This window comes from Phodopus roborovskii, unplaced genomic scaffold, assembly GCF_943737965.1.
Source record: "Phodopus roborovskii unplaced genomic scaffold, PHOROB, whole genome shotgun sequence".
Lineage (NCBI taxonomy): Eukaryota > Metazoa > Chordata > Mammalia > Rodentia > Cricetidae > Phodopus > Phodopus roborovskii.
The window spans coordinates 38,732,566-38,757,843 of record NW_026126418.1 but is presented as its reverse complement, the minus strand read 5'-3'; the positions used below and the strand labels follow the sequence as shown (position 1 = coordinate 38,757,843).

At 36.2% G+C, this 25,278-nt stretch overlaps 1 protein-coding gene across 5 annotated transcripts in view; it reads left to right on the top strand.

The window, feature by feature from the left end:
* Positions 1-3,215: 3,215 nt before the first annotated feature.
* Positions 3,216-25,278, top strand: part of Scn2a (sodium voltage-gated channel alpha subunit 2) — a 130,513-nt gene continuing 108,450 nt past the window's right edge. For 4 of the 5 annotated variants that reach the window (XM_051184553.1, XM_051184549.1, XM_051184550.1 and 1 more), the window contains exon 1: positions 3,216-3,406. The gene's annotated coding sequence lies outside the window, so the exon portion shown is untranslated. Of the gene's footprint in view, positions 3,407-3,780; positions 3,914-25,278 lie in introns of those variants that run through there. The other variant, XM_051184552.1, reaches the window with a different exon arrangement.

Below are 25,278 nucleotides of genomic sequence, written 5' to 3'. Positions count from 1 at the left end.
TCACTTGGGTAATTGCTTCTATCAGACTTGCCTGTGGGACTTGTGTTGGGCCTTTTTCTTGATTGATTATGACTGTGGGAGGGGCCAGCACATTATGGGCAGTACCATCTCTATGCAGGTGGTTCTAGGTTGTATAAGAAGACAGGCTGAGCAAGTCATAAGCGGAAGCCAGTAAGCAGTGTTCCTCTGTGGTCTCTGCTTCAGTTCTTGCCTCGAGGTTGCTGCCTTGGGTTCCTGCCATGACTTATATTCACAGTACACTGTAAACTGGAAAGTGAAATAAACCCTTTCTCCCTAAGATGTGTTTGATCATGCCGTCTTCCACAGAGATAGAGAGCAAACTAGGACAGATAACACAGAATGTCATTAACTCATACTAACTGGAACTAGTGTTATAAAATTCTTATGTCATCAGTATTAGCAGACTTTGAACATAGCATGAAACAGCTACTCCTTAGGGTCTAGGGAGACACTTTAGATGTTAAGAGCCCTTGATGCTCTTAGAGAAGACCTAAGTTTGGTTCCCAGTAGCCACATCAGGGAAGCTTCCAAGCTCCTGTAATTCCAGGTCTGTGGGATCGGATGCCCTGTTCTGACCTCTCTGGGTACCTGCATTCATGTGTATATACATGTGTACGTTCATCTACACATAGACACACAAGCAAGTACATAATTAAAAATAAAATAAATCTTTAAAAAATCTCCTTATATTGTGAAGGTCTGTGATACTCTAATCAGTGATAAAATACAGAAGTATTAGACATGGGATTAAAGTTTTTAAACTGGCTTGAGTTGGCAGTTAAATATTTAAAAGATTCTAGCAGATTTTAAGTGACTAAAAACTGATGGGAGATGTCATTCTGTAAATATGTTTTCTTATTGATTAATGAATAAAGCACTGTTGGCCAATAGGAAAGCAAGATAGGGAGGACTAGGAGATTAGGAGGACAGAGGAAGGAGCAGGGGGAGTCAAGATGTAGAGACTGGAGAGAGCAGGGGTTCAGACCCTCTCTCTGGTAAGATGAGACCACGTGGATGTACTTAGATTAATAGAAACGGGTTAAAATTAAGACAGAGCTAGCCAATAAGAAACAAGTAACTGGCCAACAGCTTTATATCAAATACAGTGTCTCTGTGTGTTATTTGGGGCTGGCACAGCAGAGGGATAATACCAGCAGGTGGAAAACCTGCTCTTAACAAAAAACTATATAAATTAAATTATGGCTTATAATTTTGAATTTATCTTTATTTCCTTGATGTATATATTTTACTCATGAATAATTGAGGCAAGAAAAAAGTAAACAATGTTAGCTATAGACAAGACTATGAGTTTCATTATTTTCCCATATCAGATAACTGATACAAATAGGTGAGTGAGAAATGGTAAAAAGAAAATATATAAAAAAGCATGCTCTGGTCAAGGATCAAAAATCATTTAAAGTAAAATAAGATTAGTTTTTCTAACAACAAAATAGATAGAATGAGGATAAGACCAAACTCAGATAAGAGACAAGGGTGTTAACAATACCTCGAGTACATGTGAAGGATGTGAGTAGCCACTGGAATGTTTTGAGGAGCATGTGTTATAACCCATGCTTTAGAGGAATTATCCCAACCATTGCACCATATAATGCAATGGCAAATGAAAGAGGATATTGCATATTTAGGAGCTTATAATGTTGAATGATACACAGAATTCCAGGACAGGTGAGGAATGTGCCACTAAAGAGTAAATTTGCTCTAAAAAAATATGGGAGACACACTTACTTGTTAAGGAGACATTTAAATATCACATAGATTATTGCAAGAATCCCCATAAGTTTAAATATCAATTGAAATATTTTAATGGTGTTTTTTGTTTGTGGCAGCTCAGTATTTGATCATATCAGAAAGGAGAAAGATTTGAAAAAAAAAAAAAAAAACACAATCTATGTAACAGAACTTCAGCACAAAGATAATGAAGTCTAAAGTCATCCTGATTAGATTCATCAGCATTATGCCTTCGGATTTACATGCATGCATATTTTTGAATAAAGTATAATACAACTTATTGTGTGTTAGATAATATTATTTATTGGGATGATTTAGAACATTTTACCTCTAGCTTCTGTGTTTTGTTTATCTGTGTGTGTGCATGTGGGTTTGTGCCCATGGCTACAGTGCCTGTGGAGTCTGGAATAGAGGGTCAGATCCTCTTGATCTGTAATTAAAAGCAGTTGTGGGCCACCTGACATGGGTGCTGGGAATCAGCATGGGTCGCTCAGAAAGAGAAATGCATGATCGTAATCGCTGAGACATCTTTCCATCCCCTGAGTTAGAGCTTGTGAGACCAACTTTTCTATCACATTTCACCAAGATTTTATGTCAGCAGACATAAAAACCAAGGACACTTCAAGAGAGCCTGTAATTGGGTTCAGCACCACGGACAGCATCAGATTCTGTGGCTTGGTTTCTGACCCAGCTTGATGAAAGGCAGACCTAACTTTTTTATTTCAAGTAGGTTATGACCCAGGATTTCATAAACAACTGTAGAAAATTAAGTAAGTAAGCTAATATGTATTGAACAGATCATATAAGCAGTAAACCTAGTTTTCTGACTTATTGAATAAGTGGGAAATTTTTAATTCTCCTACCCTCCTAATGACACCTAGCTATAGTATGGCACAGTTATAACATTTCAGGTGGCCTGTACATTTTGAAATGTTTCAGAAATCTTGAATTGACTGAAGATTTTTCTTCTCATCACTTCATTATTCTGTTAACCGCAAACATGTCTGTGAAGAAAACATACTCCTCCACAAAGAAGTGACCAATAACAGTAAGATTAATTGTTACAACTATTTTCATATAGCAATTTTTAGTAGTATTGTAACTTGGATTTTATTTAAATGTAATAAAAACAAATCAAACAACTCCCAAAAGTTGAACTCTAATTTTTAAAATTCATTGTATAATGACTTCTCAATGTTTAATTTGTGACTAAATATGGTAGTTGAATTCAAACAAATAGAATTCTGAACTATATACACTAAGCATTTAACCTTATTTGTTGAGTGCGTTCTGCCAAAGGAACAGTGATTCCATCTGTGACCAGGAGATGGAGCTGTCACGCAAGCTGCTCCCATAGATTCCTTTATTTATTTATTTTAATCTAGCATGCTGTTTTCTAACAGACAGTGGGTACCATCGAGTGAGTGAGTGTCAGAACAGAAAGCAGAAAGCGAAGGCAGAAGCAGAGAGGATGCAGTGAGCGCCTTGTGTTGGCTTTTCTTCCTTAGTAAGGCTATTGCATAAGTGAGATTTTACTTTCTGCTGTAGGCTGAATGCTAGAGACCTGCATTGGAGACTGTTAGATTCATCAACGCACATGGATTCTGTGCTATGATTACCATTCCCTTTATTTCAGGTAAGCAAGCATGATTCTATTTTTGTTGCATTGGTGAATCACTATTCTGCCAAATGATGGCATTTAAATTAAAAATGTGCTTTGTGATCTTGTATTCAAACCCAAAAGGTTCAAATGCTCTAATTCTGGCTTTTCTGCATTTAAGAAAAAAAAATCTTCCTGTGCTAAAATGATCACTGGCTGTGCTATGTTGTATTTTAATGTTTCTTTGGCTTCTTGGCGGCTCATGTCAGTGGCTGTATTTGTTTAACTTCGGAAGGTAAAGCTTTTAGAGTGAGGGACAGGCCTTCTTCTCACAAGGGAAATACGGATGCCTAATGCGTCGAACAAATCATAGAGATGTAATGAAGCAGATTAACATGGCAGTGGCTCTGCCAGAGCCCATGGCTGAGCCCCCTGATCACAGCCTCAGAGGCACTCCAGCATCCTGAGCCCAAGGCCTTTTGAAAAATCGCTGCTGCTGGGATATTGGGATTCTGTATGCTTTTGTTTTAACCTTTCAGAATGGTATGTAAGTCACTTCTCTCCCACGAGTGAAGATTGATGTAATGTGTTTAATAGACTCCGAGTGACAGCATTGAACTTCCCCTCCCCCATATGAGGAGAGCACTGAAAACTAATTAATTGCTGGGGGAAATGGATTTTCCTGATTTATGAAGGGCAGTGGACATTTGGAATAGTTCATATTGTGGAAAGTGTTCACATTTTTAAATGATTTTAGGTCATGTGATGCTAGCTGTTCTAAAGAGTGGAATGACTCAGGAGGTGGAAATGGCATGCAACAACCTTTTCCCCCTGCTTCTTATGATTTCACATAAGGGTTCTTTTATGGTTATCAGGATAGTCAGGGAATGAAATATAACAATGTCGTATTCAAGAGCCGTGGTTAAAATTTGTCTCAATGTTTGTTGTGATGTTAATGAATTTTTAAAATACATAAAAATATTTTTGTAATATTGTTAACTGATTCACTCCCTCTTGTGAAGATGTGTGTTTGTTGGGTGAGTTTTTTGTGTGTGTTGTTTGTGTGTTTGTGTGTGTGTGTGTGTGTGTGTGTGTGTAGGTGGCAGGCAGTGGGATGCATGCATTCAGGATGTTTCCAGCGCAGTCATCATTTTCCTATAAAAAGGTAGTTTGCTGTGTCTGAGGTTGTGAAAGCTGTGGGTTTCCTGAGATGTTTAGGAATATTGAAAAAAAATGTAATTTGACGAGGTAGAATCTACAAGACTTTTCAGTGGTGCATAGTTCAATACATAGGATGATTTTTAGAATCACAGATTTATATTTAGTGAGCATTCATTTTCCATTTGGAGAAGAACATCAGTGGCTGGCAGGTTACATGGATTTTACATTAGGTGGATTATTAAACTCAGACTCCAGGCTCAAATAAAAGCAGCATAAGACTAGTATCCTTATCGGCAGTTTTCAGCATCTTCTGTAGCAATTATCTCCACTGTGAACATACCCAAATGGTATATTCCAGGTATGCTGATATTGACGCTGGGAAATGTTGACTTGGTAAATTCTGTAAAACAGTTTCTTTCAGTGTATGTTGTTCAGTGGATTAGCATATACAGTGCTAAATTTTCTCAAGGTTCTTTTCAAAAGCCACAAGAACACTGCTCAGTTAAACAGTTATGGAGATTGCATCCTTTAATATTGTGTTTTCACTTTAGGTTAGGGATACTGTCTACCTTGTGCTTATGAATGACATAGGTAGCTTTATAGAAATCCATTATTCTATTTCTTCTATCCTGTATATATAGAGAGTAATTCGTGCATATTTATATGTTACTAGGTACTAGGTACAGATTATATATTACATTTTTTAATAACTGGAGGAAAGAAGGGGATTAACATGTATCATGTCTACATACATATTTGTAGAATACCATGTCTTCACCCAAGAATGGTTCATGAAAGGAACTGAAAAGTAATTATAGGAACTGAAGAGGTGGCTGAGTGGCTAACAGTGAGTACTGCTTTTGCAGAGAGACCTGCATTCAGTTGCAAGCACCCATTCTGGGATGCTAAACAATCTTCAACAACTCCAGCTCCAGGGGATCCAACACCCTCTTCTGCATTCATTGAATAATGCATTCTCATGGCATGCCCATTGACAGATATGCACAAAATTTAAAAATAAAACAAATCTTTAAAATCAGAAAAGAAATTTGCTTCAGAGGATGTGACCCTTTATCCTGGACTCTGTGGGACATCTACCTATCCACCTACACACTGTTATTCCCACTCATACCCTATGCACATCCTGATACACACATACACATAAATATAAAACTAAATGAACTGAATATAAAAAGGCACATGCTTTTAATCCCAGCACTTGGGAATCCGAGGCAGGTGGAACTCTGAGAGTTCAAAGCAAGTGCCAGGACATCTAGGTCTACACAGAGAAACCCTGTCTCAAACAAACAAACAAACAAAACAAATTTTTAAAAACTAAATAAATATTAAATGGAAATATTCATGTGCAGATACTGTCATTGCTTAAAATATTATAAACACCAAATATGGAATGAAGAAAAGAGGAAAGTGAGCGGGACCAGAATGTAGAGACTATTTTATGCTAGGTACTGTGAAAAAACTTCGGTTCAGAGTTTTTGATGATAGAAGTCTCAGGAAAAATAGATTTGAAGAAGATTAAACATAATTATATCTTTCTGAAAATACTGACTATCAATTAACAATATAGATTTTCTCATTTTTGCCATAGTGGCAAGGCAAGCATATAGAAGGAAATTAAACAGGAAAATTATGAAACATCAACAATAATCTAATATGTTTATAGATTTTTGTTTATAGCTTATTTCAGTTTGTTGCTATTTTCTTTTGGGCTAACTACCAAAAGTAAAGTAAGAAATTTGGTTCTCAGTGTTGGGTATTCAATGAATTCAAACAAATTCTCATGTTGAGAGAAAATTTAATGTCTAGATATTAGATGATATGTTAAGGCTGAACTTAGGAATCTGTATGAAGTCATAGGGATTATTTGTCTTACATAAATGCAAATCCACAGGTTGCAGAAGTACAACTAAATAACTGCGACATAATCTTCAGGAGGTTTGGAGAGTAAAGGGAATCTAGAAAGGACATCAGTTCATTATAGGAAGTGATGGGAGAGGCTAGACAATAACAATATGATGAATTGCAGTAAATAAACTGTATTTCTGAACAGGAATCAGAAACAGTGGGAAAGCCCTAAAGCAGTTGGTTGACAAGGCAGCAAGATGGAAGCAATGAACTTAGTTCTGATTAGTAAGTCTTAGGTAGACTTTAAGACATTAGTAAACTGACCATTGACTAAGGGGCTCTGAGGACTAAATGAGAAATAAGACAGTTGAGAAGTCTGTATAAATATTAGGAAACTGATGTTCTACAGCATTTAGAAGAAGCTACCTTTGAAGAAAATTCATTTCAGTCAGGATCAGAGAAAACTAAGTCTACAAGTCACTGGAGAAGAATTAAGGAGAGAAGCAACACTCATAGTGTTAGAAGAGTCAGGAAAAGGGCGTTTAGTGGTGTTTGAAATAGGAGACCTGGATGATCTAGTACCCACGTGGCCACTCACAACCATCTAAAAACTCCAGTTCTAGGAGATCAACCACCCTCTTCTGGCCTCTGTGCACACTGAACACATATGATACACAGACATACGCACACATAAAATAAAAATAAACAAATCTTAAGAAAAAACCCAACTCACAAGACCAGAAGAGGTGGGTGACATTTCAAAATAATTCTATGGAAGTCATTTTGAGTGGCTTGCCCTTGTCTGTACCATAGAACATGTGATCTCTTTAAATCTATCGATTCCTCAGAAAGGGACATTAGTAGCATATGGACTTTCTTGATGGAATAATTAATCCTCAGTAGCATAACACTTCCCTGCAGAGTACAGTTTGGTCACATTACTCCTTGAATGAGTGATTAATAACACTTCTTTACAGCAAGCGTGTCATGCATATTTTCAACTTTTTCTTACAAGTGCCACTTAAACCTGTTCTTGGTTGCTCCAATGCATACCCAGCACACATGTAGTGGCTTGAGTGGGATATCCTCCACAGGCTCAGATGTTTGGACCTTTCACTAGAAGGTTCTGTCCTTTGTGGAGGTTCAGGAGGTGCAGCCTTGTTAGAGGAAGTGTGTCCCTGGAGGCAGACTTTTGAGAGTTTAAAGACTCTCACTATTTCCAGTTCACTCTCTTTGCTTCATCCTTGCAGTTCGAGATGTGAGCTCTCAGCTTCTGTTACTGTTGCCATGCTTGTCCCTTGCTGCCATGATGGACTCTTAGCCCTCTGGACTCACAAGCCCAAAGAAAATCTTTCCTTCTATAAGTTGCCTTGGCCATGATGTTTTATCATAGCAACAAAAAGAAACTAATACAACATAACAGTACTCAGGGCTAGTTTACCCACTTCTGAATGAATTGTTCAAGCTCTCTCCTTCACTCTCCTATTTCATTGGTACTGTAACCAGGGTGTGTGTAGAGAGAAAATAGACTCTGCATATTCATAAACGCCCTTTACAAACATCTGTGGGGCTTCTTACAAGAGCTCATCTTCTCTCTTTTGGAAAGCCCAGAATTCTCCCAGTTCTTTCTTAGAGTTGATATCTAGTCAGTCACAGAATGGCAAGGTGATGCCTTGAAGATGTTGAGGAAGAATTTCACTCTTCATATTGGAGCTGTTCTCTCAGTTCCACCAAACTTGGTTCAGTTACGAACTAGCTGAATAAAGTATAGCATCTTGTTTCCAGAGCCAACTGTATTCTGTGTGGTCAGAGTAAGGAGGTCTGAAGATGGTGTGTGGGATGTCTACTGATGGCTTTCCTTCCCTCGGTGCTGATGTTGGGCAACACAGTAAAGGAAGAGGTTCTCCAGCTGCTCATTGTCATCTGCCTCCCTCTTGTCTTCCTGAGGACAGCCAAGATCTCTTCACAAACACCTCAGTCAATTTCTAACTCTTCTAAGTGAGAGCATCTTTAGCTCAGTACCTTGTTAATAAAATAAGATACAATTCAAATCGCATATGTGGTTTCTAAGTTATTTCTTAATAAATGTTAGTTTTACAGACATCTACATAATTTATGTCCTTGTAAGTACCTGGATTTTAATGTGACTGTATTCTTAGATGACTAGCATGGGCAATTTGAGTGTGTGGATGGGTATCTCACTGTTAGAAATGGAAAGACTAACAAATCTCATCCCACTAACATCTGCTAAACACAGGCAATGGACTGTTGAAAGATGCCAGCATCTGGAGCTTCTGAGATGAGCATTAGCCACAAAGCAAACCTAAGTGATCATTTCACAGCTTGGAGCACTTCCAAAGGGTCTAATTGTTTTGTTTTGTTGTTATTTACCTTTGTAAATACTTATTTTAGAAACCTGGAACTTTAAGATAGGAGACAGAAAACATCAAACAAATCTCACATTGATAGTCTTCAGCTTCCTGCTCCAGGCAAATCTACTAAAAGTCATTCTAAGGGTAATCTAAAATTTCTATTGAAAGTCTTTGTAATAATCCCTTGGCCACTTTCACATTCTACTATATGAAAGAAAAAAAAACATGTTACTTTTCCTGATGTCATTGCTTTGGATATAAATTATTAATACTTTTTATTAAATGTGCTTTAAATACCAATACCAGGTGCAGGTGAGTTTATTTCAAAGGAAAAACAATTTTGTTAAAATAAAAATCCAAAAGATTTGGACACAGACCGGGCATTAATTTTTTTTTTTGAGAGGGGTTTCTCTGTGTATCTATGGCTGTCCTGGAAATCACTCTGTAGACCAGGCTGGCCTCGAGCTCACAGAGATCTGCCTACCTTTGCCTCCCAAGTGCTGAGATTGAAGGCGTGCACAACCACTGCCTGGCTGAGATGCTGTGTAGAATTTACACATGGTTTCCTCAAGTGCTTGTTATCTCTAGAATATATGCTTATGTTTTTTTCTTCAATTTTTAATACAACAAAAATACAATTTTGGATAAATTATTGGCTGATTTTTGTCTAACAATGAATCATAATGTTCAGAATTCACAAATGAAAATCATTCATAATGCCAATAAAGGAAAATGAGAACCTTAATAATGTAACTGCATATTACATTGATTTCAAAGTTTCAAAGTTTTATTTACATTTTAAGGATAAAAATGATTAACAATGGCAATAGAGTAGTGCCTACTGAAATATTGTTTTGATGCGGGAAAATGTCACATGAGTCAGGAGCATGGGATAAAATCATATCAAAACTGAAAATCAGTGTATTTTCTTTGCTCTCTTTTAACGGTCACACAACAATGTCATCTTTCCTCACAATTCAAACCTGTAAACTATCTCAGTATGATATTTTACATTAATTAATACCTTTAATTGAAAAAATAGATCTTTTTTTATGAAGATAGTATCATTATTGATGGCTAATACAGTTTTTGAATTTAACTTCTAAAACTTTCAGAGAATTTAAGAGGCAAGGCTACCTCTAATTTATTAAGAAATATTAGATTGTTTTTGAAACAGGGCCTTACTATGTAGTCCTGGTTGGCCTGGAACTCACTTTGTAGACCAGGCTGGCCTGGAACTCACAGAGATCAGCCTACCTCTGCCACCCAAATGCTCTTGAGGCAAGCATATTTCAATTTGTTTTCTGTATCAGATTGTACTAAAAAGTTTTTGACAGTTAAAAATATTATCATTTTAGTATGTTACTTAAAGTTTTTAGAGGGTAACACTGTAATAGAATAAAATGACCTGGGGGGGGGGGAGAATCAAGAAAATCTTGGAGTGCTTTAACTCTTTCAATTACTATTCCACTTTTGAGATCCTGTCTTCAGTTGCTATCTAGAATTGGCTGAGAATCTGTGTTTCCCACGTGAGCATGCCTGGATGGCATCAGTGGATAAGTGTGCAATTGTGTGACTGTGTAACTTTATCCTATCTGCATCTTGGGTTGGGAGCTAAGTATGAGAAGATAACAATGAGATACATAGAATTCTTATGAAGCTTGTGTGAGGAGTTGGACTGTTATGATAAAGGAGGGACTTTATCATTACATTTTTTTAAAAAAAGATAAAATAAGTACTATTTCCTTTCTGTGAATAATTAATGTCAAATTTGAAATACCTAAAACATAAAGCTAGCCATCCAGAGAGGGTGCTAATGATGTCATTTATCACCCGGCATTTATTACTACCTTAGATGTTTTTCTCTTTGCTTGTCTCCTATGGACTGAAGACTTGGGAGGGTCTAGTATTAACAAAAAACCCTGAAAAGAATCTGTGTCCACAGAAACTGATTGGCCAATTTGAATTTCAGTACTGAGAGATTGAAATGCTGGAGGTCCAGAGGCTGATTAAGTTGAGTAAGTTCTGATCCTCTGGAACAGCTGTTCTTTGCCAACCCCTGTGTGGGATCTAACATCTTGTGAATAATAGATAAAAACCTGTTGGAATCAACTAATTTAACTGGCCACTAGCTTCCACCATCTAACAGTTAGAACCTCATCAGCTAGCATCTTGGGCCTATAGAAAAAGCTTCCCACATCTTGATGTAGTCACTTCTCTGATGTACTTTAAACTTGCTTTGGTTTGTGACTTTCTCTGTTCTGTGAAAACATAAAACTTTATGAAACTGCTTCTGTTTTAGAACATGGAATTTGAGGTAAACTAAATTGTGTTCCCAGGCAATGGCCACTCTAAATGGTTCCAGAATTAACTGTCCTTGACTTCCTTTAAGATAAAAGCTGTGGCTTTTGCAGTGACACCACCAGACTGCTAAGATCTGCTAGGCAAATGCAGAGACCTAGGCAACCATTCTTAGTTAAGAATTGTTTTATAGACAGGTGATAGCCAGTGTGGCATATGACCAAGAATGTGGCTTATTGACAAGCTCTCAAGAGGAAAGTATGGACTGGCCATGGCAAACTGGTGATGTTTGATGGCCTTATTTCTATGGACTGAGAGAAGAAAGGCTTAAATTGAATCAGTGTACCCAGATCAATTATTCACAATTTTAGTCCTTAGTCATCAGAAGTTCAAATGTAAAATGGCTCATCATTTAGATAAGAAAGTTCCAACAAGCTGTCCCAGCCACTGGCTGTGATAGACCATTAGTCAAAATTCTGAGTGCTTAGTTATGTCACAAGGAATGATATAATTCTGTAGATTCTGAGACTGACTTCTATGGAAGTCAATGCTGTATAGAATAATGGTCAGTAGATCATACTGACTACTGATCTGGACCTGTAGCAACCATACTATAGGAAACTGTGCTCCACCTGGTATATATTGTCCATAGGGAACAGGCTGTAATGGTGGCTTCTGGAATCAGATCCATGGCCCATGAGCAGGAGTTACTGACAGTTATGAGCCACCATGATGGTACTGGGAAATGAACATTAGTCCTCTACAAAAGGGCCAAATACTAAGCTGCCTCTCCATGTGAGAGATTTTAGATGGGGCAACTTGGTGAACTAAATGAACAGAAAATACTTTTATCAACATCAAAATAATTTACCTGGGAAGTTTTCAAATACAAATATAAGATTATCATTGTTATGAAAACCTCCATATGCAAAAAAAAAAAAAAATAAGAGAGTTAGAAGCTTAGGTGACCAACATGAATTCTGACCACAAGATGTAGGCAGCCAAAAGAGGTACATTTGCTGTTTAAGTGGGAAAGTTGACCTTATGTTTTTTTTTTGCTTTAATTTTATAGTTCTAACAAAATTATTTACTGCTTTAGTTTTTAGAAACTGTCATTATTTAATCAAAATTATTACTCAACTGATTTTCTTAAAGAGTCAAAATTTGTGCATTATTCTAAATCTCAGTTTAGATACTTTGTTTTTTAAATTTGTTTTTTTTTTTCTTTTTCTCTCTGTGTGCAGTTCTGGCTATCCTGAACTACTCATTCTGTGGACCAGGCTGGCCTCAAACTCACAGAGATCCACCTGTCTCTGCCTCTGAAGTACTGGGAATAGAGGCATGCACCACCAACATCCAGACACTAGTTACTTGGTTTTGATAAATAAAAAGACATAAAACTTTCCTTGAGCAGGTAAGATGCCTCAGGTGGTAAAGTCACTCATCACCTAGCCTGACCACTGGAATCCAATCCTGGGGACCCCATGGCGGAAGGAGAGAACAGAATCCTGACCTCCGCACTAACACTGTGATATACTCTCACCCCCCCACCACATAATAAATTCATTTTTTAAAAATTAAGAAAGCATAACATGTTTTGTGTGTGTGTGTGTGTGTGTGTGTGTGTGTGTGTGTGTGCGTGCGTGCTCATATAGATCAGAGGTTGGTAACAAGTCTCTCCCTAGATCTTTCTTGACCTTTTTCTTTGAGTTATAATCTCATTGAATCTGAAGGCCAGCACTTCCAGCCAGGGAGGCTGAGGTGTGTTTCGGGTATTCTCCTGCCCTTGCTTTCTCAGTGTTGTGTGATCATGCACTGCTATGCCCACTTTTCATGTACATGTTAGAGATAAAACTCATATGTTCTTGCTTGTTCATTTTCCTGTCCAGCCCCAGAATATTCAATAATTCCCATATGAGCATTTACTGAAAAATGTCCATTGATTGTATTTGTATACCTTATAAACTTCAGAGTTTCAGTGGGAAATATCTTGTGACATAAAATATGAGCAAAATATCTCTTAATTGTCACCTACTCTAACCCAAATATCACTTCCTTTATATAGGATTCTCTATTATCACATGCAAGATAAATACCATCACCCATCTCTATACTTGTTATAATATAGATTACAAACCTATGCACTCAAGTTATTATCTCTCAGATGGAATTTTGAACAGTAGTGAGACAGATATTGTGTCTTCTGTTTCCACTAAGGTACCAAGAACCATCACATACAGTTGTGTTAGTTGGCATTCCAATTGCTTTGAGGAATACCTGATATAAACAATGTAAAAAGAGGAAAGACTTCTTCTAACTTAGAGTGTCAGAGATCCCTATTTATGGTGACTTTGTGATGGTAGAGTAGTATTCAATCTATAGAAGCCAGGGAGCAGACCAGTATGGCAGAAGAATGGAGGTAGGGCAAGATACAACTGCCAGACACATCCCAAAGACCTGTTTCTTCTAACCAGACCTTACCTTTGAAAAGAGCAGTCCTTTCAAATTTTTAATTCATCAGTGGATTAAATAGCTCATTAGGTCAGAGCCTCCATTATCTGATCATGTATGGAAACACTTTCACAGACACACCAAGGCATTCTTCTCTGGCCTCATAGGTATTGCTCAGTTCAATCAAGATGATGATTGTGATAAATAATTACAGCTGACTTTCATTGGAGGCTTTTAGTGCATATGCAAAGCTGAGTTATTGGAAGTTTCAATCAGATACTGCTTGAAATGTCCTATGTGATGATATCTTTGCTGCACAAACAAAGCCTGTCTGAGGGTCAGAGAATGGAGCTTGCCACTAGCTAATCATGGAGGTCTGGAGGTCTGTACAGACAGGCAGGAAGTGACGTAGGTGGGCAGTAACAGTTTATAAGCAGGGATAAAGGACATCACTCTCTTTTCCGCAGAGAATATTCTGATTCTGCCCAATTACATCACTTCCTGGGATCACATGATGACTTCTCTCTGCCTACACTTCCCAGAATCCTCCTTGTCTCCTATTCCTACCTATCATTCTGCTTCATTGGCCACAGTGCTTTTTTCATTAACCAATAACAAAAACATGTACAGAAGACATCCCCATCAGTCTTGTGTGTGTAGTGTAAATGTGCTTCAAGAAGGTTACTGAATGAAGTCATACTAGTTCCTTTCATAGATATGCCTTTAATAGTTTAATAGCCTCTTGATTTAAGTTTCAGTTTACTCCTACTGGGTTGTGCAGTGAAACAAACACACTATATATAAAATTGTCAGAGGAACTAATAATTATTGTATTCAAATTTTCTGTTTGTCTGTTTCCTGTGTGTGCACATTCTCTCTGGCATTTTCTACCTCCATCATAGAGTGACTTTTATACTCAGTGTCATAGTTCAGTTTCTATTGCTATGGGTAATAAAGTCCATGACCAAAAGCAACTTGAGGAGAAAGGAGCAGTATTTGGCTTACATATGCTGGGTTAAAGTCCATTGAGGAAAGCTCATGGAGGAATTCAAAACAGGAACCTAGAGGCAAGTACTGAAGCAGAAACCATGAAGGGATGCTGTGTATTGGTTTGCTTCCCATGGTTTACACAGCCTGCTTTTTTACAAAATTCAGGACTACCTGCCCAAGGGTGTGACTGTACATAGTGAGTTTGTACCCTCTCACACAGCCCACATCAATCATTAAAAACAAAACAAAACAAAACAAAACATTTCACGGAGTTGCTTACCTGCAATCTGATGGGACATTTTCTCAACTGGGATTCCTTCCTTCCAAATGACTTTACCTTTCGTCAAATTTAAAAAAAAAAACAACCCCCTCCAAAAAATCCCAGCCAGTAATTCAGTAATGGAATTAATCAACAACAACAACAACAACAACAACACACACACACACACACACACACACACACACACACCATATACAAATGCAGTTCATTTCTCCTTCTACCAGAATTGTAACCTAAACAACACAAAGACTTAACTTTCAGGGGGGAAATGAAATGTAGAGTGCAACTCTTCTGGCATCTTGACTGCAAGGATTGTAGATTTGAAAATGATTTCTAACCTATAGTTGCAGAAATGAGACCACACTTAATTTATCTAGTTAGTGACCTCATGTTCTTCTTCACCTTTTCCAACCATTCTGCTTTCTTTGATTTCCTTACATTGTTGACTTGGACAAACATTCTCTCTCATAAACATCAATGAGGAAAGAAAGCATGGTGCACTCTGGGCTTGCAGCATAAGAAACAAGAGGTAATAATAATTAGCAGAATCCAGAAACCATTGCCCTTTGTGCAAGTAAACTGTGGGTAAGAATCTCTATTATTATTGGTTTAATACCTTTGATTAAACTCTTCCTTTTGGATATGTCATATATTTCCTGTCAGTAATTATATTGATCAAATAGCTAACATTTATGAAGTGTTTATTACTATATAGTCTTGTCTTAAAAACATTGCAATTATTTGAGCATCATGATGATCCTGGTAGTTAGGTATTACCACAACCACGTTTAACATCAAAGGATACAAAGAACTTAGAAGTTACATAACTCAGTAGTTGTTCAGATTACAAATTTCCTAGGTAAAATAAAGTGCACAGAGATAGACATCATATTTGGGCTTAGATTTTGTAATAAATATTTTAACAGGGTTTTAAAGATAAACACAAAGAAATAACAGAAGTACCATAGATCTAGCTACAATACTCCTAGGTATATACCTGAAGCATCTAACTCAATACACCACACGTTCAAAAATTCTTGCACATCATGTGTATTGAAGCATTATTCACAGTAACCAAGATATGCTGGGGCTGGAGAGATGGTTCTGTGGTTAAGAGTCTTGAATATTTTTTTTCCAGGATCTGTGTTTTTTTTCAGGATCTGGGTTCAATTCCCAGCATGCATATAATAGCTTACAACTGTCTATAACTTCAGTTACATGGATTCTGACACCCTCACACAGACATACATGCCAACAAAACACCAATCGATGTACATAAAATAAAAAAATAAATAAAAAGCAACATTGAAGATACAGAATAATCCAGAAGCCATCAATAGATGAATGGCTAAAGAAAAGGTGACTTCCCCTATCCTAGAAGTAACTGAGGGCATAAAATTTCTTATGAAACCATGACACTTTAGAATCCAGCACTAACAATGAACAACAAATGGAAGAAAGAGAATTTACTATATTTCAGATATATTTGTCCTGTCCTGGGGATAACACTTTTGATTTCTTACATTGCTCTCTCTGAAAAGGTGCAGTGAAAGAAAGTTCTTCCAGAATAAACAGAAGGAAATAGTTAAAAAAAAAAGAAAGGAAAAGAAAAAGAAAACTAAATCATTCAATGGGAAATAGGGGGTCTGGGGTCATTATGACCAGTGGAATAAGCCAACATCAGAAAGACAAAGAATGCATGCTTTATCTCTTATATTATGATTTACAGTATGAGGGAAGAAAAATTGTAAGTTTGAAGGAGGGAGTCCACAGGGCGAGAGGAAGAGGAGGAAGGGGAAGAGGAATGAAAGTAGAAAGCAAAAACAAAACAAAAACAGTGAAAACAGTGTCTCAATGATACCCAGTATTTTGTATGCGAACAAAAATCAATTTAAGAAAACCTATATAGGAAAAATCATGTTTTGATGTTGCAAACAAAAATCTATGGAAAAAATAGTAAGTGATAAATAAAAAGCAAGGCAGACCCATTGAGCTCACTAAAAACAGAATGCAAAAATCTGGGTATAGAAATAGCCTATACACAAATTCTGCATTTCTTGGATACCTCAGGATATCATTACATATTGCTATTCCTGGGATAAATGGAAAGAGGAAAAATAACATCTTTAAAATGTAAACATCTAATGATTCAAATGTAATTGAAAAGAATCCATTTATTCTTTATGATCATTACCATTGGTCAAAATATAAGACATAATTGAGGATTAAAAACTATATACTGTTTAAATATTTACAGATTAGTTAAAGGTGATGAATTCATTTTATTCATCAATTATTTCCCTGAAAATGCATACTGATCTTAAAGAATTGTATTTTTATTTTTTTAAATCCATTAATTGTGCAATTAAGATAAAAATTGACGAATTATTTCATATTAGAATGTTTTATTTTGGAATATTATTTTTATTGAAAAAAGTTATTTTTCATACTATAGGTCCTGATAACAGCTTCCACTCCCCCGACTCCTCCCTTTTCTCCCCAAATCCCCACGCACACAAATCCTTTCTTTATCTTTCTAATTAGCAAACAAGCATGCATTTAAAAAGTAATGATAAAATAGGATAAGATAAAAATAACCAAAGCAATATAGAAAACGAACAGGAAGAAATATCTAAGGAAAAAGAACATGTACAAATACAGAGGCACACACATACAAAGTTCATGAAGACAAAATGAGAAACCATAATATATAAGCAAAAGACCTGTAAGGTTTAAAAAAAAAGTTCAGGCAAAGCATTATGTGACGAAATATTTCCAAAACTACTATTGAGGTCATTGTGTGTTGGCCATCTACTGCTGGGCATGGTGTCTGCTCCTTTGAGTTAGTGGTGAACCCAGTGAGACTCTGATGGAGAAATGTCCAGCCAGCTGCTCCCTTTGTGAGCACCTATCAATAAGAGAGACATTTTTGCTCCATTTCACAGAGAACCAGAATAAACATTAAGGAAGAATATATTACTACAGAAAGGGGCAGAAGGGATATCACTGCTTCATGACCTGTCAGTGTTTTCTGCTTGCCCTTCCTGATGGATGCTCAGACTTTGTCTCATGGTAGGCATCTGTTAGTAGCATTCTTCTGAAAAGTTTGTGACATTCTTCACATCGTGATGTAGGCTTTGACTATACCATGCTTGATCTGCACTAAAGTGGGGCAGATTTTCTTACCACCCTCTTAAGGCATGTGGAGTCTGGAATAGCATCTAGCAAGCCATGGTCATTTCCTGTCTGTTTTATTTGAAAAGTTTGGGGAAGTTGAGTGTTCATGAGTAGTTTTATTAGAACACAGTTATACTAGGTCTCTCTCTGTGTGTGTGTTTACTCATGTGTATTCACAGCTGTTTCCACCTAAGAACAGACTTGTGTATTTGCACTATGGACCACACATATCCCTAACAAAAGCTGAGCTTCAGACTCCAGTCTGTATTTTTATTTCACTATAAAGGAAAATTCAGGTGATGGACAGCATTCAAATGATCACATGTAGTGAAAGGTAGTGAAAGCTTTGTCTGCAAATAATCATGATAATTTTTATACTCTTCTACAATATTCACAATTAAGCTTCACTATTATTGCAGTTACGTCAAACCCCTCTCTTCGACTGGTAGATTTTTTTTTTTTTTTTTTTTTTGAGACAGGGTTTCTCTGTGTTGCTTTGGAACCTATCCTGGAACTTTGGAACTTGCTTTGTAGACCAGGCTGGCCTCGAACTCACAGAGATCCACCTGCCTCTGCCTCCAGAGTGCTGAGATTAAAGGCATGCACCACCACCATTCAGCGAATTTGGAAATATCAACAGTGAAATATTTTGTTCTTTGATGTCATATTTGTAAGGCTTCATTATTATCTTTCACTGTCATTAATGATATAATATCTGATGAAAATTTTACTTTGAGACCGACAACTTCTCCATGTAAAAAAGATTTCTTTCAGTCCTTGAACAAGTAGATGAGATACTTACTAATACTTTTCAATAATCTGGATATAACCTGGTGGTGGTGCTTATCTATAATCCCAGCACTCAGGAGGCAGAAGCAGGCAGATCTCTGAGTTAGAGGCCAGCCTGGTCTACGAGTTACAGGATAGCCAGGGCTACACAAAGAAACCTTGTTTCAAAAAAAAAAAAGAAAGAAATGAAAAATATTTAAACTGATTATAGTTAATAATAATACACTAAAAGAAAATAAAGCATTTCATTAGCATAATTCTAATATTTTATTTTAAAATATTCTAGTATTTGCTTTCCTATTTTGACCAGTATGTAATAGTAAGTATGTAATACATTTTCTCTATTGCACCTAAATGTTTTATGCCTGTCTTTTTATTGTAGATCTTGTTTATGAGAGTACATTTGTTAAATTTGGTTATCATTTGCATTTAAAACTATTATGAGTAATTTTCTGTTTTATGGATTTGAACTAGTTTATAGAATGTGAAAGTATTTCCAACCAAATTTCAATAACTTATTTATATAAAAACCTTCTTTTCATTTTTTTTTTCTAAAAGAAAATTGAGACAGGCTTTTCCTATGTAGCTCTTGTTATCCTAGAATTTAGAGACCCTCTTGTCTCTGACTCCCAAGTGCTGGGATTAAAGGTATGTGCCACCATATTGGCTGAAATCTTGTTTTAAAGTAATTAAGTAATTTTGTATATTTTTAAGGTCTTTGTGACTTCTCTTGTTACACTTATACTTTCTTGCATCATTTTAACAGTTTTTGTTTTCACAGCCACACTTTTTTTTTACGGAATTTCAAAGAATTTGACATGGTTTTTCAAAGCAAGTTCCATTATTGTATTTAGCTATTGTCAGCTTTCTCAGTTACTGTTTGCATATTTCCCATGATTCTTAAATTAAAACTAATATTTTTTTATTTTATTGGGAGTTTCACAAAATAAGTCTTAAGATACATCTGGGATTATTTTATTTACTGATTTATGAATTTCTTTTGCTCTTAAGTTTATTGCTCTTTATTTAAAATGGCTGGTTCTTTTCTTTCTTTTTTGTTTTTTCTGAAACAAATGGTTGATAAGTTTTTGCTTTAGTAACTAAAGAGTCATATAAGTTCTGAGAATTGTTTTTTGATAACCACTATCACCACATCCCTAAATGACTACATCTGTACTACAAGTCTGAGCTTTGCTTAGAGCAAAGATTAGATTATTTTGCTTGTTTGCTTGATTTTAGGTTTCAGATTTCAATAAGTAGTTAATATTTTAGTTGTTACTTTGACTCATGCATAGTAGGCAAAATATTTATTTTAATAGCTAGCTCTTCTTGGGTTGAAGATGTAATGTAGTTCCCTTTTAAGCATAAAGCCTTGCGTTTACCCTCTGCACCGCACACTCAGCGTGTGCACATGGCACACACCTGTCACCTCAGCACTGGACAGGCTAGGGCACAAAGGTCAGAAGTTCAAGGTCTTCTTTGGTCACATAATAAGTCTGTGGCCAACCTGTCATGCATAACCCGGTCTCAAAAATCAAAAAATCCTTTTAAAGAGAGAGGAGGGGTTACTCCATAGAATTGGGGCTTTTGTTATTTTTCTCTTTTTTAGCTGATCAGTTTGATGAATTATAGAAGGAATTTTCATGGTGTAGTACTGTTTGATTCATTCTTGTTTTTTTTTTTTTTTTTTTTTTTTTTTTAAAACTTTTATCACATCTCTTCACATCTCTAATCTTTACATTCTGCTTGCAGAATTGATCTCTCGAAAACGGAGAAAGAAGAATTTATATATATATATATCTTACAATTGGTGGCTCATGCCTGTAATCCCAGCACTCGGGAGGCAGAGGCAGGAAATCTCTGTGAGCTCAAGGCCAGTCTGGTCTACAGAGCTAGTTCGAGGACGAGCTCCAAAGCAATACAGAGAAACCCTGTCTCAACCCCTGCCCCCCAAACCAAAAATCAATTGTAAAGAATTTTGGGTAGTTTTGAGTACTGAACTGCTGCTACTAATTTGGTGACTTTATTGATACTTTTATCTAAACATTACCATTTTGTTGTAAGCACCTTATCTATGTATGAAACTTTTTTGTTCCTTGATACATATTTTTTCTCAAATAACTTTGCAAAGCCTACATTTTTGTTTATATTTGACTGATATATTTTTGCTCTCATCTTATTTTTAACTTTCCCAACTTGTTCCATGCTTCTTTTGAATAAACAGCATCTGCTGCTCTCTTGCAATATGATCTAATTTGGTGCTTTTTATTAGTTAATGTGAATCAAACAATTCACAATTTATTATAACTGGTTGGTATATTTGGTTTCTTGTCTGGTAATATTTTATTGTTTCTACTTTTAGTTCTGATATGTTTCTTGTTTTTTATTAATCTTGTGGTTTATTACCCAACTAGATTTTACTTCATTATTTTTTCCTAGTTATTAATAATGCAATTACTTATATTATTTTATGCTTGTTATTTTCTCTTAAAAAGAAATTATGAGGGTCATGAATGAAACAATAGCTATTAGCTACCACTATGTAAGATAAAATAGTTATTGTTTACTTTCTTACCCAAAAATTTTCTCGTGTATATGTGACTAGGGATGTAGTTAGTTCAGTGCTAATTGGGCATGCTTGAAGCCCTAGGTATGACTTCCAGCACTTCCAACTGCAATCAGTCAATCAATGTACTTTGTCATTTTATACAAAGTTCTTAGAAGCATTTTTCCTGTCATGATTTAATGCCATTGACAATGATTTGCACTTAGCTCTGTGGTTTAACTGAACAGTATGTACCCCTAAAGTTTGTTGTGTTATACTTTTCCCCTTTCCTCTATCTTCATTAAAACTCAGTGCGCTCAGAATCACTTTTCCAAACACAAGTTAATGGTATACTTCCTCAGCTGTGGCTATGTGATTATGTTTTTCTAATACCCTTATCTAAGAAGTGCAATGTCAGCTGGTATACAAATATTTTTCTCTGAAATATTCTGATGTTTTGTTCTCTGATGTCTAATTGGGGAAAAATAAGACAGTAAACTACCATGTCCCCCCTTTTTTCCCCTTCCATTTGAAGCTCAATTTTTCCCTACCAGAAATAGATGTTTTGTTTTGTTGTTTCATTAATTTTTACCTTCTCTAACAGAAGCAGAATACGTTTATATTTGGGATTATTCCATTAATGTAGGTGCTTTTCAATAATGCCTTTTAACTTAAAGACTCTTTTGTTTTGACAATTCCATCCTAGGGATGGGAGTGTTGTTCAGTGGGTTGCAATGACCTGAGTTTGGATCCTCGGCATCAGTATAAAGGCATGGCCACTTATGAGTATAACCCCAGTACTGGACCATGGGTCAGAGGGACAAAAAGTAAGATCACTGGGGCTTGTTGTCCAGTGAGCCTAGCATTAAAAAAAAAAAAAAAAAAAAAAAAAAAAAACCAAAAGAAAACAAATCAGTGAACTTTGGGTTCAGTGAGAGATTTTGCCTTAAGAGATTGAAGAGTGATAGAGGAGGGTACATGGCATCCTTTCTGCCCTCCTCACAGTTGTGCACACTTGTACACACATAACACACATGCACGCACACATGCATGCACACACATGGACATCCTTGCCTGTCTCCCAGCATCCACACATGCTTTGTCTTCTCTACAGTTCTGTGGGTAGCCAGTAATTTCTTGTTTTACATCTAACAGAAGAGTAGATAACAGATATCTGTGATTTGTGACTATTTCATCCAAAAGTAGATGAATTTGAGTTCTACATTCATAAATAAAGGACAGTTAGAACATCGATTAATATGTGTGTCTTTTATTTACTTAATAGAAAATTATTTGTATCACCTTTGTCTTCAAGTAATTTCTCTTTCATTTCTTTAAAAAATCTCAGTCTCTTTCTCCCTCCCTTCCCCCCCCCTCTTTTCTTTCCTTCTTTGTTTCCATCCTTCTCTCCTATCTCTTCTTTGGGAGTGAGAAGTTACCTCCATGGAATAGGAATCAGACGAATGGACCTCAAATGTATTTTCAATAATGGTCAATTTTGTGAGTTCTGATTTTATTTCCTGTAACTTGGAGGTCAGAGGCTGTGTTGTTTCTAAAATGTCTTAGTGTTCTATGGTCTACATTGTTTCCAGAAAATCTACAGGGAAAGGCAATGTTGTACTCTCATCTCATGCGAAGAGGCAGTCAGACCTATACTCTTAATTTATAAGGAGGCAGAATTCTGTGCTGAGCTGTTAGTGTGTAGTTATATTGCTTGACCTTGGTATGTGTTATTAACTTCCTATTCTCTTATCACTTAGGAGAATAAAGTTTGTTAACCCATCTCAGTTGGGTTACACCTGTGAGGTCAGATTGAGTGTGATGTGATTCTCATCATACCTTTTCCAAGCTTCTCATAAATTTGGTCATGATACCTTTTATGTGTTCATGATGTCTATTATGTTTCAAAAGGGGAATGAATATGATGTTTCCTTCTCACTGAAGTGTTGCTTTTATTATCTGTATAGCTATCTGCCACTGTTGGGGAACTGGTTAAGCTGAAAATGGCAATGGCCTTTGAGTGCTTTGGTTACCTCTCAGGTGTAACTGCCTCTGCTTTGTTTTTGAGGTGGTAATTTTACGGAAAAAATGTCCCAAGTGAAATTATTATGCCAACTGATGTTTTGTGCAAATGATAATCCTGTCTGGAAGTGATAGAAGGAAGCTTTTATCTTGAGTGTTCTGTGTCCATCTATAATATCTAACATATTCTTCCACTCTATCCTTTAATTCAAACATTTTATTGAATTTTAAAAAGTTGATTTTAAATGAGTTTAAAACCTTAAGAATATTGATCTTTTTGATAAATCTGTAATTGGTCTTTTTTCTTGAATGAAAACTATATCCATTATGACTTAACTATTGAAAACAAGTCATTTTAAATATAATTGTTTTTATTCTTTAAATGCCTTAAACCTGGCACCTTAGACCACAGGGCCTTCTCAACCTAGATACAAGGGAGAGGGACCTTCCCAAATGATATGGCAGACTTGGATGGTTTCCCCATGGGAGGCCTCACTCTCCCTGAGGAGTGGATAGAGCATGAGATGGGAGTTGGTGGGGGGCATGGGAAGATGGGAGGGAAAGGGAACTGAGATTGGTACTTAAAATTGTTTTAAATTCAAATAAAAATTAATTAAAATGTTTAACTCAGCATTTGGGATATATTTTGATCATATTCACCAAAATATATTCTCCAATGCCTCTAGATCCTCCCCACTGCATCTTCACCCCAACTTCACACCTATTCTTTATTTTTATTTTTATAACCCTCTGAGTCTAATTAATGTGTGTGTGTGTGAGACCATCTATTGAAGCACTGCCATTTTGGGATTACACCGCCAAGGAAAACTGACTCTCCTCTAGCAAGATATAACTGATTCACAGATTTGAAGAAGTAGCATTCTTAAATATCTCATCTTCAGAAAGCAACATAAAGATTCTGTGTAATCCATATTACCATTACAATGATGTTTTATACAGAAAACGCTTTAAGTTATGTGGAATCACTAAACCCAAACAAACAAAGCAATTGTGAGCAGAAATATCAAAGTTAGAACATTTTACTAACTTGTTTTAAAAATATCTAGCATAAAAATCTATTTTCAGTAAAATAAAATGTAAAACTACAGTAATCAAAGCAACATGCTGACATGAACTTCGGCACATTGACTAACAGAACAGAACATAGAGCCCAGAACTATGCCATATGTTCATTGTAACTAATTCTAGTTAAAGTGCCACAGACTAGGAAAAGCACAGTGCATTCAATAAATGACAGTTGGAAAACTCGTTATCCACATGCAGGGGGGGGTGATATGGGACCTTAATTTTATGCCATATGTAAAATTAAACTTAAAACAGATTTACTTGAACAGTAAAACTACTAAAATAAAGCTCAGAGGAGAGGCTTCATGGGAGTGACCTGAGACAGGATCTTGTTGGCTATGATGGCCAAACATAAAAAATGCCAAAAGTAGATGAGGAGAATTACCACAGACTAGAAAACTTCTGCATGCTAGAGCCAGCAGTGCACAGCGTGAAAAGACTACCCAAAGAACAGACAAAAGCCTTTGCAAACCATGCACCACATAAGGGATTAATCCCCCAAATGTGTAAGGGCTTCAAACAATGCAACCTAACTGCAAGTAAGTCAATCACTTGATGAAACAATTAATGAAAATACCAACATGAGTATGAATGGCTATCTAAGTTGATATTTATTAAAATATCTCTAACTATTTGAATTAACATGATTGTTGTTAGTAAATTCTATCATAAGCAAAGAATGAGACGGATTTCTGCCTGGAGATAATTCAGATGGCCTTACAGAGTTGGAGACCTAGCTCAGCCATTAAAGGCACTCTCCTGCCTTTTGAAGGATGCAATTTCAGTTCTTAAGTGGCCTTCTTATTCTTTTCAGCATTTTCAATTTTATCTTTTTTCCTTTAGCCTGTTTGTTCAGGATCTTGCACAT